A 20,595-nucleotide genomic window follows, 5' to 3' on the forward strand; every position below is an offset into this window, starting at 1 on the left:
ATGCGCCACGGGCTGGCGGGGAGAGGCGGGCAGGGGGACGCCGGAGAGGAGCCGAGCCGAGCGAGGGAGACGTGGCGAGCTGCCTGCGGTGAGGGGCTTTGCCGGATCGCGGCGGGGCGGGCGGGGGGAGGCGCGGGGCTGGCGCCGGAGCGGAGCCCAACCGCGAGCGCCCGAGGACGCGTGTCTCAGGGGTGCGTGTGGACGGGACGCCTGGCGGGCCAGAGCGCCTCTTCTCTGGGCTGGGACCCGAGGAAGCGTGTCTTGCGTGTGAACCCGCCGGGCTCCGGAGGGGGACCCGAGGAAACGTGTCTCGCGTGTGCGTGTGAACGGGACGCCTTGAGGGCTAGAGCGCCTCTTCTCTCGGCTGGGCTTCGGAGGGGGATTCAAAGAAGCGTGTCTCGCGTGTGCGTGTGAATGGACGCCTTGCGGGCCGGAGCGCCTTTTCTCTGGGCTGGGCTCCGGAGAGGGACCCGAGGACGCGAGTCTCGCATGTGCGTGTGAACGGGACGCCTTGCGGGCTAGAGCGCCTCTTCTCTTGGCTGGGCTCCGGAGGGGGATCCAAGGAAGCGTGTCTCGCATGTGCGTGTGAATGAATGGACGCCTGGCAGGCCAGAGCGCCTCTTCTCTGGGCTCCGGAAAGAGACTTGCAGGTCTCTTTGCCGATCCCCCCTCGCCTTTTGGGTCTTGAAACCTGGGGAAACCCAGAGGAGGAAGACACCGACCCGGAGAGCACGCGTTCTCACGAAGCAGGCGACAGGGACTCGCCCCTAGCTGCAGTGAGACGGCTGGTTTGGGATGGAGCCCCTCTTTCAGTGCCATCCCATGCGGTGTTACTCCAGAGTAATCCCATTAAAATGATGGCTTTTGACTGAAGGGGCTTTGCATGAGATTGCACTGAGAGGCGACTGGAAAGTGGCTCCTAGCTTTGGGGGGTCTGAAGGGTTGGGTGCGCGCCCGGTGCTTCAGCCCGGTCTCTGGAGGACATGATCCCGATGAGGAAGCCGCTTTCTGGAGTCCATATAGGGCTGCCACCTCTGACTTTTCCAGCACCCAAGTTCACATGAACACATGAAGCTGCCTTGCACTGAATCAGGCCCTTGGTCCATCAAAGTCAGTATTGTCTACTCAGACCGGCAGCGGCTCTCCCTTCACATCACCTGGTCCCTTTAACTGGAGATGCCGGGGATTGAACCTGGGACCTTCTGCATGGCAAGCAGATGCTCTACCACTGAGCCACGGCCTCTCCCCTAAAACACCCATCACGTGAACACACATGAAGCTGCCTTATACGGAATCAGACCCTTGGTCCATCAAAGTCAGTATTGTCTACTCAGACCGGCAGACGCCGGGAATTGAACCTGGGGCCTTCTGCATGCCAAGCCGATGCTCTACCGCTGAGCCACAGCCCCTGCTGAATTGGGCCTGGAACCATCTGCGTGCAGAACAGGCGCCTGACCACAGACTCTGCACCCCAAATTGGCTGAGCATACTCTCCTGGCAACCAGATGCTTGAAAGACACTCTAGGAGATTCCCCGATGTCCCTTCTGGTTACCTATGGCAAGCGTCCAAAAGGGACATCCCAGCTCTTCAGAATGGCTATGGGAGGGGGGAGAGGTTTCTGGGTTCAGAAGCTCCTGTTCCTTAGGAGAGGGTTAGTTTTTTTCCAGTTGACGCGAAGTCCTGTTTGTGGGAATGCAAAGTATGGGGATGTCGGTCTCCAGCGACTGGAAACATTGCAACGTTCTAATGGAAACTGGATGCTGGGGTGATGCTCCTTCCCCACTCCTACACACGAAGCCAGCTGGGTGACCTTGGGCTAGTTACAGCTCTCTCAGCCCCACCTACCTCACAGGGTGTCTGTTGTGGGGAGGGGAAGGGAAGGGGATTGTAAGCCGGTTTGAGTCTCCCTTAAGTGGTAGAGAAAGTCGGCATATAAAAACCAACTCTTATTATTATTATTCTGTGCTACGTTCCTCACTGCACTGTGTCTGGAACTCCTTGTACTCGTCCGACCATGCAGACAAAAGGGGTTGGATCGTGCAAAACTTGGCTGCATGATTACTTTGCTCTTCCCCTTGGGGTCAAATTAGACCAAACTCCAGTCAGTTCCTCCCCAAGTAATTGCATTTCAGTTAAAAACATGTAACCTACTCATGGAGGAACTGCATTCTGTTCCATCGCAACCTGTTTAGGTTGGCCTTTACTGATCTTGTAATTGGGGAGTTTAACGCATAGTTAAATTGTGGAACTCCCTGCCCCAGGGTGTGGTGATGGCTGCCAACTTGGAAGGCTTTAAGAGGGGTGTGGACGTGTTCATGGAGGACATGGGGTATTCATGGCTACTAGTTAAAATGGATACTAGTCATGATGCATACCTATTCTCTCCAGGATTCAGAGGAGCATGCTGAATATATTAGGTGCTTTGGAACACAGACAGGATGGTGCTGCTGCAGTCTTCTTGTTTGTGGGCTTCCTAGAGGCACCTGGTTGGCCACTGTGTGAACAGACTGCTGGACTTGATGGGCCTTGGTCTGATCCAGCAGGGCTTTTCTTATGTTCTTAGAAGCTGATTTCCTTGGAGACGTTCTTGGAGGTTAGCCAGACCTCCATGGAACATTTTGGGGTCTGAGTAGCCCAGCTAGGATGTGTGTGGTGGTCTACCTTTCCACGTGCAGCCTTAAATCTTCCACCCAGGCAGAATTAGGTGACGGGGAGCAGAAATCTGGTGTCTTTGTGTGTGTGCACGCGCGCGCAAGAAGAGACGTGGATTTTCACTCAGCTCTCATGAGGGTGTTAGGATGATGAATGCCAAGCGCAAACCTGGTGGGGATGCCGTGAAGGGAAACAGCATGGCAACCGCATCTTGGGAGCACAGCCTTCCAGTTTCGCTGGGAAAATCGATCAGAAAGCAGAAGGGTGCGAGGGCATTCTTGCACCGCACCCACCTTTCGCCCTGAGTTGGGTGCAAAGCCACCTAGAGAAGAAGGGAGAAAGGTGTTTGACGCTCTTCCACCCTGCCAGGCCCCAGTATATGCATCTGAAAGGATATCTCCTCGGTTCGATGTTCCTAGCTCTGCCTTGAGAGCCAGCAAGGTGTGGTGGTTAAGAGCGGTGGTTTGGAGTGGTGGACTCTGATCCGGAGAACCGGGTTTGATTCCCCACCCCTCCACATGAGCGGCGGAGGCTCATCTGGGGAACTGGGTTTGTTTCCCCACTCCTACACACGAAGCCAGCTGGGTGACCTTGGGCAAGTCACTCTCTCTCAGCCTCACCTTTCTCACAGGGTGTCTTGTTGCGGGAGGGGAAGGGAAGGTGATTGTAAGCTGGTTTGAGTCTCCCTTAAGTGGTAGAGAAAATGGGCATATAAAAACCAACTCTTCTTCTCGAAATTGGCAAGGGTCTTATCTCCTCCGAGAGATCGGGCCCTTGTATCCAAAGCCCGCCTTTGTGGGCCACCACAAAGTTCCATTTTTAACCTGTAGTGACATTTCGACAGGCCCAAATGCCAGGTCTCTCTGTTTTCACAGATGGTTGTTGAATACATTATGCTGTGCTCCAGTGAACATGCTATGCGGGGGGGGGGGGGTAGAGAAGAGGCAGATCTCCTGGGTTCTCTTTGTGAATCATCCTCCACCGGTCTTTTCTGCAGAAATCGGGAGGAGGATCCCTGTTTCGATGGCGCTCGATTCCAGGAGAGTCTGTTTGCTGTGAAAACAGCAGAATAAAATCTTCTGAGATGTTAAAAGTTGAGCAGATTTATTGTGGCAGAAACTGGAGCGGAGCCGGCTTTGCCAGATGAATATAGTGCGTCCTCCGTCGACAACATACCCGAGTACACAAACGCACACTCCAAGAGAGAATGAGTACAAACAGTCGAGTCAACATGGCCTTGAAAAGCCAGAGGCACTGACTTTAGATGGAAAAAACACAGAACGCTCTACCTTTTGCATTATGTGTCCTTATGACCCCGCTATTTACAATGATTTTTTCTGCGGCTGTGTATATAGTAATAAATGGTGTCTGCCGCTGTTCATTTGATGAATCGGGCTCTAGTTCTTCACAGTGGCTGCCCCAATACCTCTGCTCGTCCCTCAGACCTGGGCACCGGATGGCAACAGATGTAGGCTGTACCTGGTGTTGGCATCACAACAGGCCAGATCCAAACTGAGTGGCCCCGTGGCACTACCAGCCCCACAGGTGGCTCATGGCTCTGCTAGCTCCAGGGCCATTTTGATGTCTTGGTCCAGTCCTGCAGGTGACATGAGAGCCAGCGTGGTGTAATGGCTAAGAGCGGTGGACTCTAATCTGAAGAACCGGGTTTGATTCCCCCGCTCCTCCACATGAGCAGAGTACTCTGATCTGGTGAACCGGGTGGGTTTCCCCACTCCTCTACATGCAGCCTTCTAGGTGACCTTGGGCTAGTCACAGTTCTCTCCAAGCTCTCTCAGCCCCACCGGCCTCACAAGGTGTCTGTTGTGGGGAGAGGAAGGGAAGGAGATTGTAAACCGGTTTGATTCTCCTTAAAAGGTAGAGAAAGTTGGCATATAAAAACCAACTCCTCCTCCTTCTTCTACAGCATGGTGTAGTGGTTAGGACGGCAGTTTGGAGTGGTGGACTCTGATCTGGAGAACTGGGTTTGATTCCCCACTCCTCCACATGAACGGCGGATTCTATGTCAGCTGGAAGGGAAAGCCACAGTCTCAATTCCTGTTTCCTGTTCCTGGAGAGCCAGCGTGGTATAGTGGTTAAGAGCGGTGGTTTGGAATGATGGACTCTGATCTGGAGAACCGGGTTTGATTCCCTACTCCTCCCTATGAGCAGTGGATGCTAATCTGGTGAACTAGATTTGTTTTCCCTCTCCTCCACATGAAGCCAGCTGGGTGACCTTGGGCTAGTCATACTCTCTCAGCCCCACCTACCTCACAGGGTGTCTGTTGTGGGGAGGAAAAGGGAAGGTGATTGTAAGCCAGTCTGATTCTTTCTTAAGTGGTAGAGAAAGTTGACATATAAAAACCAACTCTTCCTCTTCTTCCTCCTCCTCCTCCTCCTTCTGACGCCATGGCTGGCAGGTTCCTCATCAGTCAGATTTCCCCTGCTGCACATTTGCAGAAGCCCATTGGCAGCTCACCCCACAGCGCCTGCCCCCCTCTGGTCTTCAAATCCTCCCCAAAGAGAGTGCAGCTTCTGCAGTCTGGATCGCAGATTGAAAGGGCTACAGACGTGTCTTCTTTGGGGGCAGAGTGCTGCCGTTGGATGGGGTAGGTTCAAATCCCTGCTTAGCTGTGATTCTTAGCGGGTGGACTTTTTGGGGGAGATTGCTCTCCTCTCCCCAGGGGGGTGGTGAAGGTGTAAATGGCAAAACATTCTGCTACAAACAAGCCCCCAGTGGCCCATGAATGAAAACTGGTATTAGAGAACTGCGGGAGATCTGTCGGCAGAAATCGCTTTCTGAACACTGATGGAGTTCAGTAAATGGGAGCAGAGACGGGTCTCTCTCTCCTCGTACCCCCCGAAGTTTCCATTTTTAGAAACCGTGATGTTGGGAGCCTTGTACAATCGATTGTGGTTGAGTATGTATGTAGTTATTTATTCAAAAAAATATACATATTTACTAGTTCTCCCGGCAGACTGGAACAAATGTTCCGCTTGTAAACCTGCACCAGTCTGCGCTTTTGAGTACTTTGTGGCTCGTGTCCAGGAGTACCACTGTACTCAGCCAGCTTTCTGCGTTCTGTTTTTGGTGCCTGCTGAGACAACGGCATTTTGATTTATTCCCGAACACGTTCGCCCAGACCTGATATCCTCTCCAAATTTTATTTGGGTTCATCTCATTTGGGTCGCTGATCCCTCTCTCAGGGTTATTTTGGCAGCCCTTCAACTTGTTTGCCTACCTTTTCCCGTGGCTCCCGGCGAGGCCGGTTGAACCCAGTAATCTCTGCTGTTTTCGGGGAAGTCCACCGTGGAAACCTGGAAGCTTGTTTGGCGACTTCACAGAATGTCACTGTGACGCAGCAACTGCCTGGGAATCTCTTGTGTGCTCTGCAAAGTTCTGTGGAATAGAAAAAGGTCCAGGGAAAGAAATCCCTGGGCCCCATTTGGATGCTCTGGGGTCCTGCGCTGTTTCGGTCCCTAGGAGAAATAAAAGGGCCGCATCAGCTGCTTAGCTTGCTGTGAAGTAGGCACAATACGCCATGCCAGAGACTTCCCTCCTAGCTAGGGTTGCCAAGTCCCCCCTGACCACTGGCGGGGGATGGCAGGGTAGGGTTGCCAGATCCAGGTTGGGAAACTCTTGGGCCATTTATGCAGGGTCAATTTTGATGCTTGCTCAAATCTCTGCACTTAGCTAACGCATCATGCGCTCCTCGGCCCCGCTCCGTTGCTCGGTTGCACTGGCAGCTTGCTCTCTGGGAGCCTCCTGAGTCACTGGCTTAATTTGTAAGCTGCTTACGCAGAGAGACAAGATTGCCTGCACGGACTTGTGTCCGGTGTTTAACAGCCTTGAAAACTGGGTCTGTTGCGATCAACGTGACTTGTGGCCTTTTCAGATCTCATTTGCATCCCTCGGAGCCCGGCTGGCTGGCTTCTGCCCCACAGGAAGATCCTCAGATCTGGAGAAAGGAAGTCTGCCTCAAGGCAGGACCTTGGGATCCCCTGGAATTACAGCTAATCTCCAGACTACAGAGATCAGTTCCCCAGGAGAAAATGGATGCTGTGGAGGGTGGAGCCAGCATAGTGTGGTGGTTAAGAGCTGTGGTTTGGAGCAGTGGAGTCTGATCCGGAGAACCAGGTTTGATTCCTCCACTCCTCCACATGAGCGGTGGACACTAATCTGCTAAACCGGGTTGGTTTCCCCACTCCAACACATGAAGCCAGCTAGGTAACCTTGGGCAAGTCACACTCTCTCAGCCCGACCTACCTCACAGGGTGTCTGTTGTCGGGAGGGGAAGGGAAGGTGATTGTAAGCCGGTTTGATTCTCCCTTAAGTGGTAGAGAAAGTTGGCATATAAAAAACAACTCTTCTTTTTCTTCTGGACTCTGTGCCCTTGTACTCTACTGAGGCCCCTGTCTTCCCCAGGATACACCCCCTAGTCTCCAAGAGTTTTCCAACCTGGATCTGGCAACCCTACCCTGCCAGTGACGAGGGGGGACCTGACAACCCTAGCTGGGAGAAAAGTCTCTGGTTTGGGGTACTGTGCCTATTCCACAGCAAGATAAGCAACTACAGATGCCATTACGGAGGGCAGAAGGCATAGCTTCACAATTCCTTGTCTGGGGCTCATTTTCTGCCTACAGGGCTAGGGTTGCCAGCTCCAGGTTGGGAAATACCTGAAGATTTTTGGGGATGGAGCCTGAGGAGTGTGGGGTTTGGTGAGGAGAGGGACTTCAATGAGATATAATGCCATAAACCGTTTATGCAGGGTCAATTCTGCTTTTCGCTCAATGCTAATTTTTTAAATCTGACCTTTAAAATGACTATTAACGGTCCTGATGCAAGAGGAGAAAGTCAAACAAATTCCACCACCCCCACTCACCTGCTCCTTCGTTCCTTCGTTTGCGTAGCCATTAGCAATAGTTGTTTGTGGCTAGGATTCTGCATGCTTCCTTCAGTGAATGCTTCCATGCGGGGGCGTAGCAAATACAACAGGTCACTTTAAAGGGTCTCCTAAAAAATGCGAAGCAGGTATGCGCCGGCTTCACAGTGAAGTCTGGAATGACGGTTCAGCGTGAAGAAGAAAAAAATGCGGGGCACTTCAGCCTGGAACACGCTGCTAATTACCAAGCATAAGAGTCCATCTTTCAAAGCGGCCATTTTCTCCAGGGAAACTGATCTCTGTTGCCTGGAGATCAGTTGTAATAGCGGGAGGTCTCCAGCCATCGCCTGGAGGTTGGCAACTCTATCCAGAGCCCATTTCTGCTTGTGCGTCTTGTCCTCTGGATTGGACTTGTTTCTCCTCTCCGTAGGGTTGCCAATTCTGGGTTGGAAAATTCCTGTATATTTGGGGGTGGTCTCCACTTTCTCTATACTCTGCATATTTTTATAAAATGATGTGGGGGGCCCTGTTGTGTCAGCAAAAAAAGATGCAAAACATGGGGCCTACTTGACCACAAAAGACTCCAGCTCATTTGCGCAGCTGCATTGTGGGAGTTTCCGTGATTTTGCTGGCCTGAGAAAATCTACAAAGCTTTTTGGAGGAACGTTCTTAGATGGTTAGGATTACCAGGTCCCTCTTCACCACCGGCAGAAGGTTTTTGGGGCGGAGCTTGAGGAGGGCGGGGTTTGGGGAGGGGAGACACTTCAATGTCATAGAGTCCAATTGCCAAAGTGGCCATTTTCTCCAGGGGAACTGATCTCTGTCACCTGGAGATCAGTTGTCATAGCGGGAGATCTCCAGCCACCACCTGGAGGTTGGCAACCCTACTTGGCAGTGGCCAGTTGACCCCTGAAAAGCTCCTGATGCTGGTGGAGATGGAGATGACGGTCTGCGGTAGCTTATTCACAACTTGCAGCTGGATGCGAACTGCCTCTGAATGTGGAGGTTCCCCGAACGGCATGCAGAGGTTCCACCGCGGTGAGCCCAAGTAATAGGCAATTGGCTAAACCTGTCCTCCGTGAATTTGTCTAACATTTTCTAATGCCGTCTTAGCTTTAAGCCTAATGCCGTAAATGTGTCTTGTAATGCATTTTAATTAACTTCATTAGCTGTTGAGGGAAGAGCCCCGGGGAAGAGACGCAAGAGGAGGCCGACATCATTTGTGGGAAGGAGAGGTTTTGGAAGCAGGGGAGCACCCACGCGGCCAAATCAGCTGCAATTCATATTGATTCGAGGCAACTGGGCAGATCTTTGCACATCTCAATTTAGACTGCAGCCGAGACCTCTGTTCAGGCAAGGAAGCCGCCAAGAAAGCCCCAGTGCAACGCCAAAACTGTCCAGGGATGGATGGCTTTGCTAAGAACATCCATTTGACTTCTGGGAATGATTGTCTGAGCTTTGGGAGAAAGGGTGTTTTTTTGTTATCTGCAGTTTATCTCTTTTTGGCAAAACAAATGTTTCCGGGAGGTAAATTCCAGCAGGGTAGCCGTGCTGACGCCTTGAGGATAAATTCAGCTTTATTCGTGGGCCGGCCTCATGGGGGAAAAAAAGGGGGTACAGGACTGGGTCCCTGGTTCCCCCCCCCATATGTTGGACAGCTGGTGTGGTTGGAAAGGAGGGTTCGAATTCTAAGCAGCGCAAATGGAGTCGTGAGAGGAAAGAAACGTTGCCGCTTTCTCCCCCCTCCAAATCTTTAGGATTGCCAGGTCCCTCTTTGCCACTGGTGGGAGGTTTTTGGGGCGGAACCTGAGGAGGGAGGGGTGAGGGGAGGGGCTTCAATACCATAGAGTCCAATTGCCATTTTCTCCGGGGGAACTGATCTCTGTCGGCTGCAGATCAGTTGTAATAGTGGGAGATCTCCAGCTAGTAACCTGCAGATATTGTTTTTTTGGGTTGGTGGACCTGAAGAAACAGGGGGCACGTGTGTATGTGGGAAGAGAACTGGGAGTTTTCAGTGGGGGGGGGGGAGGAATCAGTAAAAATGCCTTCCCCTCTCCCACACAAGGGAAAGGCTGTTTTGCTGGAGAACCTCGCTGATGTGTTGATGGGAACGGATAGGTACCATAAAGCCTAAGCCCGGGACACTTCCTGTCTGCCTCCATTCATAGCATGAGAATCTTTGTGGCCACCTTGCTGGGATGTTGTGAGGACCTGGAAGAAACCTCACAAGCCTCCTACGACTTTCCCCATTGTCTCTGAGCCAGCATGGTGAAGTGGTTAAGAGCGGTGGTTTGGAGCGGTGGAATCTGATCTGGAGATTCCCCACTCTTCCACATGAGCAGCGGAGGCTAATCTGGTGAACTGGATTGGTTTCCCCACTCCTCCACACGAAGCCAGCTGGGTGACCTTGAGCAAGTCACAGCTCTGTTAGAGCTCTCTCAGCTTCACCTACCTTACAGGGCGTCTGTGGTGGGGATGGGAAGGGAAGGTGCTTGTAAGCCGGTTTGATTCTCCCTTAAGTGGTAGAGAAAGTCGGCATATAAAAACCAACTCTTCTTCTTCTCTGGCGATCATAACCTTTCAGCGACTTTGCAAAATATTTATTTAAAACAAAAATGCCAGGGGGCAGGAAAATCGTTGTTAAAAGCTGCCCTTCTCACAATGCAAGGTGCAATGCCTTTTAAAAATAAACCAGTGAAGTGTTCTGATGTGGGGGGGGGAGTAAAATTGGATATATATTTTTTTGCTGAATACTCTGTGTTTCGTGCCAAGATGCAAGCCTGATTAAGTTTCTGAAAGTCCCAGGCGTAGATCACCCGAGGCAGGACTTCTGGAACACCAAGGCGGTTTCCAGCTCTCGAGCTGTGCCGGATTTGACCTCCAGAATGGCCTTCTGTGTTGGCTAGGCGGCCTGGCAAGGTTAAAGTCTGTAGGTTCAGGGGGAAAAGATGACTCGGGGAGGCATGATAGAGGTTTGTAAAATTGGTGTTATGGAGTGGAGAACGTGGATAAAGGGGACATTTCGCCCCTCCCAAAACACTACGACTTGGGGGCACCCAGTGAAGTTGACGGGCAATAGAGTCAGGACAGAGAAAACACCTCTTAGAATCATAGAGTTGGAAGGGACCACCAGGGTCATCTAGTCTGCAGAATGCAGGAAATTCACAACGACCTAGGAACCAGTGTGGTGTAGTGGTTAAGAGCAGTGGTTTGGAGCAGTGGTGTCTGATCTGGAGAACAGGGTTTGATTCCCCATTCCTCCACATGAGCGGCGGAGGCTACTCTGGCGAACTGGGTCGGTTTCCCTACTCCTACACATGAAGCCAGCTGGGTGACCTTGGGCTAGTCACAGTTGTCTTAGAACTCTCTGAGCCTCACCTACCTCGCAGTGTGTCTGTTGTGGGGAGGGGAAGGGAAGGTGATTGTAAGCCGGTTTGAGTCTCCCTTAAGTGGTAGAGAAAGTCGGCATATAAAAAACAACTTTTCTTCTTCTACCTTCCCCTCTTAATGAGTAATTATATTGTGGAATTCACAGCCAGTGACTGTAGTGATGTTCACAAGCATGGATGGCTTTAAAAGGGGCTTAGATAGATTCGTGGAGGAGAGGCTTGTTAATTGCTACTAGCCATGGTGAGTAAAGGGAACCTCCATGTACAGAGGCAGTTAACCTCTAATTACCAGTGCTAAGATATAGCATCAGGGAAGGCCTTGGCTTCTGTGTCTTTTTTGTGGGGGCAAATGGTTGACCACTGTGGGAAGCGGGATGCTGGAGCAGATGGACTAATACAGCAAGATTCTTCTTATGTTTTGGAAGAACGTGGCATGGCTAGACCTAGAACATATGAAGCTGCCTTATACTGAATCAGACCCCTGGTCCATCAAAGTCAGTATTGTCTACTCAGACCGGCAGGGGTTCTCCAGGGTCTCAGGCAGAGGTCCTTTACATCACCTACTTGCCTAGTCCCTTTAACTGGAGATGCCGGGGAGTGAACCTGGGACCTTCTGCATGCCAAGCAGATGCTCTTCCACTGAGCCATGGCCCCTCCCTTGAGCACCAGGGACTAACCCCAACTGGGATCTTTTGTGCACTTTTGGGCTGCCAACTTTTAAGAAGAGGTTATATGGCCATCTGTCAGCAATGCTGACTCTGACCTTAGGCAGATCATGAGAGGGAGAGCATCTTGGCCATCTTCTGGGCGTGGCGTAGGGAGTCACTGGGGGAGTGGGGGGGAGGTAGTTGTGAATTTCCTGCATTGTGCAGGGGGTTGGACTAGATGACCCTGGTGGTCCCTTCTATGATTCTATGCTGCTCGGGCATTAGAGGGCCTCGAGGCCTTCCGTCCCTTCTTTTGCCCATCAGCCAGGCTTCTGACCTGCGGCACCGCCGCCCCACTTCTCTTGGCCCGTTCCTTTCTGATAACGTCAGTGTCTTTTAAAATCTGCTTCTGCCAGGGCCCAGGGAAAGCCCCCCGGCTGTGCCGTGCCAGGCCATGGCCGAGGAGAGCAAGGATCCCAGCCCGGATGGCTTGTCACGTCGTATTTCTTCCAGATCCTAAGAGGCAGAGTGGGCAAGGAGAGCCTGCTGTTCTCCAAAAGCCCCCCAGCGCTCCGCTGCTCAGGCATCCGTTCCGCGTAGGCTGCCTGTTACGAAACAGCTCCTCTCCGGAGGCCGAAGCACTTTTTTCCCTCAAAGAACTGTAATCCCTTAAAATCAAATTTGCAGAGGTAGGCAGAGAAAAGAGGCCGAGGAGCCGGCCGCATTAAGCCCACTCGCCCTCCGTCTTCCGTGCTGCTCCTCGTCAAACTGACAGCCGCTTGGATCTTTGCACACAAACGGGGACGCTCGCCTCGAGATTGCCGACCAGTTCAGTGAGGGGTAAGGGGGATAGCATGGTGCAGATTTCTCCTTCGCCATCCAGATTTTGCTCGCAGGTCAGTGGAACCCAGAATTCAGGTCAGCCCTGAGCAGCGAAACCGCCTACCGTCCAAGAACGCCACCAGCAGAAACCGGGCGGCCAGACCGTGGCAACCGGCCAGTGCTAGAAATTGGCTAGTTGGCCTTTGCCAAAAACAGAAGAGCTGCCTTCGGCCAGGCTGGGCCAGCAATCCATCCTTGCAACTTGAAATGCTGCCGAATGTTTATTGTTTCATTTATACCCCGCCTTTCTCCCCAATGGGCTTACACTGTTCTCCTTGCCTCCAGTTTATCCTCACAACAGCCCTGTGAGGTAGGTTAGGCTGAAAGTATATGACTGGCCCAAGGTCACTCAGCAAGCTTCCATGGAAGAGCAGGGATTTAAACCTGGGTTTCCCAGGTACTAGTTCGAAACTCTAACCCAGGGGTGTCGAACTCATTTGTTACGAGGGCCGGATGTGACATAAATGTCACTTGGTTGGGCCGGGCCCATGCCTCGCCAGCCCAGATCAAGAGTGGGGGGGATGGCTGCCTCGGCTGGCTCGCGGCCGGAGAAGAGCTCTCAGGGGGCCTGATCTGGTCCCCCGGCCTTATGTTTGACACCCCTGCTCTAACTGCTACACATGCTACCTCTCAAAAGTAAATGAGGGGCTACAACTGTGCCAAACACATTCACAGGTAATATATTCAGTCTTTAGTATTTTGTCAGGGATGCTTTAGGTTATGGTGCAGGAGGTCAGACTGGATGGTCTTCAGGCCTCTCCCAGCTTTTTAATTAAATCTAATTCTATGTTGAATTTTCCTTGTTGACAGCAACCAGTTCCAAGTTTGGCAGTTTTGTGGAAGATACGGCTTAAACGTAGGGCTGTTTAGCTTGGAAAGAAGGCGGTTAAGGGGAGGCATGATAGAGGTCTATAAAATGATGCATGGTATGGAGAGAGTGGACAGGGAGAAGCTTTTCTCCCTCTCTCATAATACTAGAACACGGGGTCATCTTCTGAAGCTGGAGGGCGAGAGATTCAAAAGAGATAAAGGGAAGTATTTCTTCACACAACTCATAGGTAAATTGTGGAACTCCCTGCCCCAGGATGTGGTGATGGCTGCCAACTTGGAAAGCTTTAAGAGGGGAGTGGATATGTTCATGGAGGAGAGTGGTATTCATGGCTACCAGTCAAAATGAACACTAGTCATGATTCATAGCTATTCTCTCCAGGATCAGAGGAGCAGGCCTATTATTTTAGGTGCTGTGGAACACAGGCAGGATGGTGCTGCTGCAGTCGTCTTGTTTGTGGGCTTCCTAGAGACACCTGGTTGGCCCCTGTGTGAACAGACTGCTGGACTTGATGGGCCTTGGTCTGATCCAGCAGGGCCTTTCTCGTGTTTTTATGCAGGTTATTGGTCTTTTGGTCTGTTTTTTTCATCCTCCCCTGTGCAACAAGCAGGAGTTGCTAGCCGGTAAGCTGGTGGTTCAGATCTCACCTCTGCCACAAACCTGCCCACTGGTCTCATTTAGCCCCATCCTTGTACCCAAATATGGGGCCTGGATAGCTCAGGCTAGCCCGATCTCGTCAGAGCTTGGAAGCTAAGCAGGGTCAGCCCTGGCTAGTATTTGGATGGGAGACCTTCAAGAAATACTAAGGTCGTGATGTGGAGTCATATAGAGGATGGTGCCAAGTTGTTTTTTGTTACCCCAGAAGGCCGGACCAGAACCAATGGGTTAAAATTAAATCAGAATAATTTCCATCTAACAGAGCTGTTCCTCAGTGGAATAGGCTTCCTCGGGAGGTGGTAAGCTCTCCTTTTTTTTAAGCAAAGGCTAGATGGCCATCTGTCAGCAATGCTGTTTCTGTGATCTTAGGCAGATGGTGAGAGGGAGGGCATCTTGGCCATCTTTGGTCACTAGGGGTGTGTGAGGGAGGTATCTGTGAGTTTCCTGCATTGTGCAGGGGGTTGGACTAGATGACCCTGGTGGTCTTTTCCAACTCTATGATTCTATGAGGCAGGCAATGGCAAACCATCTCTGAATGTCTCTTGCCTTGAAAACCCTGCCTTGGGCAACAGGCCTTCTGACCAGGGCCCTCCTACCAGTTCGTAGGAAGGGGAACATGCCGAGAAACACTGACCGGCTGCATAAGGTACTCTAGCTTGGCCCCGGGCCTGGGAAGAGACCCTGGTCATGAATTGATGGCCAAGGCCGACTTTGTAGAGCACGTTTTTACCACCCTCATCCAGCCAGTAGGTGGCAGCAGCATTCTGAACCAGCTGCTGCTCTGGGGCTGTTTTCAAGGGCTGCCCTGGATTTAGAGCCTCTTGCGGTAGCCAAGCCTAACAACGAAGAAGGCGCAACAAAATCTGAGCCGTGTGTACGTGCGCCGCGTGGCATCTCAGATGTAAAATTATTAATGCTGTCGCTTAATTTAAGAAATCTTAGTGGATTAATCATATGCGTTTTCAAAGTAGTGGGTGAAATTTGCATGCATTTGCACATGAATACCGCAGTAGTCCTGAAGGGGGGGGGAAGCATTCTTTTTTTAACCATGTTCATGATTTGCCACAGCAGGCCCCATTGGAGAAGGGGCATTTCTCTCCTCTGTGGAAGCTGGGGTGGGGGTGTGGAATGCCGTTGTGGAAAAATCAAGACATATAGTTCAATCCTATGCAGAGTTACACCAGTCTAAGCCCATTGAAATGAATGGGCTTAGAAGAAGGAGAGTTGGTTTTTATGTGCCAACTTTCTCTACCACTTAAGGAAGAATCAAACTGGCTTACAATCATCTTCCCTTCCTCTCCTCACAACAGACACCCTGTGAGGTAGGTGAGGCTGAGAGAGTGTGACTAGCCCAAGGTCACCCAGCTGGCTTCATGTGGGGAAACAAATCCAGTTCTCCAGATTAGCCTCCGCCGCTCATGTGGAGGAGTGGGGAATCAAACCCGGTTCTCCAGATCAGAGTCCACCGCTCCAAACCACCACTCTTAACCACTACACCAATCTGGCTCTGAAGTAACTCTCCTTAGGTTCCTCTGGAGTAACTTTCCTTAGCCTGGAGTAAATCTCCTTAGGATCACACTGCAAGTCAAGTAATTCGGTCAAATTAATTGATGAAATCTGGCAGCCCCTAAACGTGATTGTTTCTTTTTCTTTTCTTTTTAATCTTCTGCGTCTCTGACACTTTCTGGAATCGCCACGGCAAAATACCAGCCCTGGACTCAAAGAGCTTACTATCCGTATTCAGACCAGGGAGGGAGGGAGACCGGAGGGGAAGAGGGGTGGGGAAGGAGATTCAGCTAGGGATTGGGACCCAGGGATTAAAGGGAAGCCTTCAACCCAGCAATTTCTACTCCGAGCACAGGAGCACTGTTGTCGAGAGGGAACCACAAAACCATGAGCAGTTGTTCTGTCCCCCCCACCCCCCCTTGGATGTCAGCTGGAAGTCTCGATTCCTGATTCCTGTTCCTGGAGAGCCAGCGTGGTGTAGGGGTTAAGAGCGGTGGTTTGGAGCAGTGGACTCTGATCTGGAGAACCGGGTTTCCTTCCCCACTCCTCCACATGAGCGGCAGAGGCTAATCTGGTGAACTGGGTTGGTTTCCCCACTCCTCCACATGAAGCCGTCTGGGTAACCTTGGGCTAGTCGCATTCTCTCAGCCCCACCAACCTCACAGTGTGTCTGTTGTGGGGAGAGGAAGGGAAGGTGATTGTAAGCCACTTTGATTCTCCTTTAAGTGGTAGAGAAAGTAGTCATATAAAAGCCAACTCTTCTTCTTCCTCCTCCTCCTCCTCCTCCTCCTCCATAGAGTCCAATTGCCAAAGCGGCTATTTTCTCTTGGTGAACTGATCTCCTTTGCCTGGAGATCAGTTGTAATAGCTGATCTCCAGCTACCCCCTGAAGGTTGGCAACCCTACCTGTGCCGCCCCCCCCCCCAAATTCCCAGGGCTCCTTCTCCATCTGTTTGCTAGTCACTAGCTCTTACATTCTGGGAGTGCGCCTGGACCATCCTGGCACACTGCCTGGCGATCTCCTGGAATCACACCTGATCTCCAGGCTGCCCTCCTCAGCTTGAGGCTTCTCTGCCATGTGATTTGGGGGCATCCCTGGGTCCCTCCCATCTTCTCAGTGGGGACTGTCTAAATAACAAGTATGTTTGCAGAAAAGCCTTGATATATTAGTTCCTTATTCCGAGGCTCAGCTGGGTCTCCCCCCGCCCCCCCGGCTGAAGCTTCTTCTGTATTTCCCATGGCAATTCATGCATGTGGGTTTCAGGTACCTCCCGCTGCCAAAGGACCCCATGAGCCTCTTCTCCCCCCCCCAGCATCTGCCAATATTTTTGCTTTGAACTGGAGACACCTGTTTCAAAGGCTGCTTTTCCCCTTTAAAATCTGATCTCTGGAGGGCTTTGGCCTAAAAAAATTAATCTGTAGTTGGCAATTAAAAGGAACTTTGCGCAAACCAAATGCGCTTGCTGGATGGAAGATAGGCAGCTCAGCTGAATCGGGGTTGTTGCAGAGTTTTGGGGGGAAGGTCCGAGGAAGATCAGGGAGGGCCCTGTCCCCACCGTTACAATTTGAAGTACTGCAACAGCTAGATTTGAGTCCAATAGCATCTTAAAGACCGGCAAGATTTTCAGGGTATGAGTTTTCATTTTCAGGGTATGAAACTCAGAGGGGCAAGCGAGGGGACCTCTGACAGTCAGAAACGGCATGCATAATCAAAGCAAAGACCCGGAAGTTGGCTAGACAGGTGACTGTGAGGGAAACAGCCATGCATAAAAGGCCGTAGAGAAATGGCACCTGATGGAGAAAAGTGCACAACGATGCTCCATTGCCTCTGCATTTGCAGCAGCAGTGAATGCAAAATGAAGAATCCTCCCTGTGCGAAAGCGGGCACTGTCGGCTTCCTTGCACGTGTATTTCAGAAACCAGGGCAGTGAATGCTGAGTGGAGGAGGAGGGGAGGGAGCAGACAGGCAGCTCCCTTTGGCGTGCAAACCGTGACGGTACAGGAAACACGAAGGCATGCTCCGTTTCCAACTCTGTCCTGTCGGCAGGTTGCTTATTCGCACAGTAGCCCTTGGTCCAAAGTTGTTGCGATGGGGGGACACTAGTGTGCAAACGGAATTGATCAGCCTATGATTAACTCTCCAAATCAAACCCGGTTCTCCAGCGAGCCAGCGTGGTGAAGTGGTTAAGAGCAGTAGTTTGGAGCGGTGGACTCTGATCTAGAGAACCGGGTTGGATTCCCCACTCCTCCACATGAGTGGCGGACGCTAATCTGGTGAACTGGATTTGCTTCCCTCCTCCTACACGTGAAGGGTGACCTTGGGCTAGTCACAGCTCTCTCAGCCCCACCCACCTCACAGGGTGTCTGTTGTGGGGAGGGGAAGGGAAGGTGATTGTAAGCCGGTTTGATTCTCCCTTAAGTGGTAGAGAAAGTTGGCATGTAAAAACCAACTCTTCTTCAAATTGGTTGCCAGTGCTGGATTTTGTCACACTCTTGGGTAGCAATCCCCAGCCCTGTTTCCAGAGACCCCTGCCTAGTCTTCGGGACCATTTCTGCTGCACAACCTTCGGTCCAGCACCAACAGTGGGGAGTGGATAAAGATCTCCTCAATCAGCATGGCTGTACCTCCCTGCCTCAAATTTTCCATTTCCTGGCTTCGAACCTGAAGGGGGGATCAGGGAGAGGCCCTGGGGTAGGTGGGGCTGAGAGAGTGTGACTAGCCTGAGGTCACCCAGCTGGCTTCATGTGTAGGAGTGGGGAACCAAATCCAGTTCACCAGATTAGCCTCCGCCACTCATATGGAGGAGTGGGGAACCAAATTGGTTCTCCAGATCAGAGGGAACTGGAAAGATTAAGGGGGCCGTGCCGGCTACCCCCTCACACTCATCCCTGACTGAAAAGAGCTTTTAATGCAGCGGCAAGTGTAAATTCAGACAATTTTTTTACCCTTGTACAAAATACTATTTGGAGAAGTATGTGTGTGTTTGGGGGGGGATACATGCAATATGCTGTCGAGGTGGGGGAACAGAAATGGTGCGCAGTTTGGGCGAGGCCCTTCGAATTCTGCAGATCTGCTTAGCCAATGTGGGGGCCGAAGTGTGGAAATCAGAATCCGTCGCTGCCAGACATTTTCCAAACAACCCATTTCTCTCCGACTTGCGCAGCGGGCGCAGAGAGGCTGGGGAGGGGAGAGAAAGGCAGAGAGATTCCTGAAGCGGAAGTCACGACTCTGGGGCTCGCATTGTGCCGGGATCTAATCGGGTTCCGATCAGAGGCTGGGTATTAACTGCCACCTCCAGACGATTGTTCCCTTAAGAAAGCTGCCGAGCGAGGCTTGAGAGACAGCTTTCAGGTGGGAGCGGAGATGTGAAAGGCAGGCAGGGGACCGGCGCATTGAAGTGTCGAACGGGAAGATTGGAAAATGCCTCGTAGCGGGGTGGCCTGGTCCTGGGGCCTGTGGGGGCGGCCTCTAATTGCATGCTCCATGCCCCCCTCCCAGCGTTCAGGCTGCTGATTCTTTCTTTGCTTCTTTAGGCTGTGATAATGCCAATGTATTTGAGATATCGTCCCAACTGATTCTGAAAGGGGAGGGAGAATCCCGCAAGCGGCGTGATTTTGTTCAGTTTTTCTTTTCTTTTAACTTTTCAACATTTGACATTAGTATTAAATATATCTTCAAGAGAGAAAACGAGCGTGGTAGGTGATCGTGAAAGGCTGAGCGTTGCCCGGAACAATCCCCGTAAAAATTAACTGTTGGTTGCTGCATTAGTTCCCCCACCAACCGTGAAAACATTCCTGTAAAGAGATCGAGTCAGGAGAGACTGTCACTTCTGCTGCCCAGAAAAGATGTGTTCTGTACCACTGTTATTAGCGCTCTTAACCATTACACCACACGGCGGAGTCTGATCTGGTGAACCGGGTTCGATTCCCCATTTCTTCATGCCTTGGGCTAGTCACAGTTCTCTCTGAACTCTCTTGGCCCCGCCTACGTCACAAGGTGTCTGTTGTGGGGAGAGGAAGCCCCTTTTGAGACTGTAAGCCGCTTTGAGACTCCTCAAAAGGTGGAGAAAATTGGCATGAGAGGGAGGGCATCTTGGCCATCTTCTGGGCATGGAGTAGGGGTCACTGGGGGTGTGGGGGGGAGGTAGTTGTGAATTTCCTGCATTGTGCAGGGGGTTGGACTAGATGACCCTTGGTGGTACCTTCCAACCCTATGATTCTATGGCATATAAAACTCAACTCTTCTTCCTCCTCCTCCTAGACATAGCATGTGTCATGTCCCTTTCTCAACCTCCTGGGGCTCAACCTCCTGGGGCTGTGCTGGGTACTCAGATCACCCTCCCGATGTGCTCTTTGTATGTGTGTTTATAGTATGTGTGGTTGGACTAGATGGCCCTGAAGCTCCGGCATCACTTTCAGTCACGACCCTTGCTTCTCCCCTCCTCACACCTTGAAATTCCCTTTCCCTCTCCTCGCCTTTGCTTCGGAGGTAATAAAGCACTAAGAGCTCCGAGGAAAAATTAAGAGGGCCGAGGAAAAATTAAGAGTGGCTTCAGGCGGTTATGAATGATCCAGCGCCTCCTTTTCTGTCAGCGCTCATCATCACAACAGGGATGGCGAGGAGCCCATTGATTCAGCAGCTGCTGGCAGGCCTTTAAAAATGCAGCCGCTCCTTAGCTGATAGTGACAGGAGCCAAAAAGCTCTGACGATCAACCAGCCACTTGCTCCTGTATCCCAGCCTTTCCAGAACATTTCTCAGAGGCTGTGGGTCACCGGCAGCAGAGCCGCTTGCCTTGCCCGCCCAGCTAAGGTTGTCTCTGTGTGTGTGTGTGTGTGTGTGTGTGTGTGTTAAGTGCCGTCAAGTTGCTTCTGACTCATGACGACCCTATGAATCAATGGCCATTTATGCTTGGTAATTAGCAGCACGTTCCAGGTTGAAGTGCCCCGCAAATTTTGTTTTATTTTTTCATCCTGAACTTTGGAAGCCTGCCCACGCCTGCTTTGCATTTCTTAAGAGCCCCTTTCACTCAACCTTTTTATTTGCTCTGCCCCCACATCGAAGCATTCACTGAAGGAAGCATGCAGAATCCCAGCCGTGGCTTAGCTATGCAAATGACTGTTGCTAATGGCTATGCAAATGAAGGAACTAAG

The 20,595-nt window shown here is 51.6% G+C and overlaps 1 non-coding gene across 1 annotated transcript; it reads right to left on the reverse strand.

The window, feature by feature from the left end:
• Positions 1 to 1,171: 1,171 nt before the first annotated feature.
• Positions 1,172 to 1,240, reverse strand: TRNAG-GCC (transfer RNA glycine (anticodon GCC)). The gene has a single exon. It is a non-coding gene; the product is annotated as a tRNA-Gly (tRNA).
• Positions 1,241 to 20,595: the final 19,355 nt, after the last annotated feature.

The sequence above is a fragment of the Euleptes europaea genome, chromosome 2 (assembly GCF_029931775.1).
Source record: "Euleptes europaea isolate rEulEur1 chromosome 2, rEulEur1.hap1, whole genome shotgun sequence".
NCBI lineage: Eukaryota > Metazoa > Chordata > Lepidosauria > Squamata > Sphaerodactylidae > Euleptes > Euleptes europaea.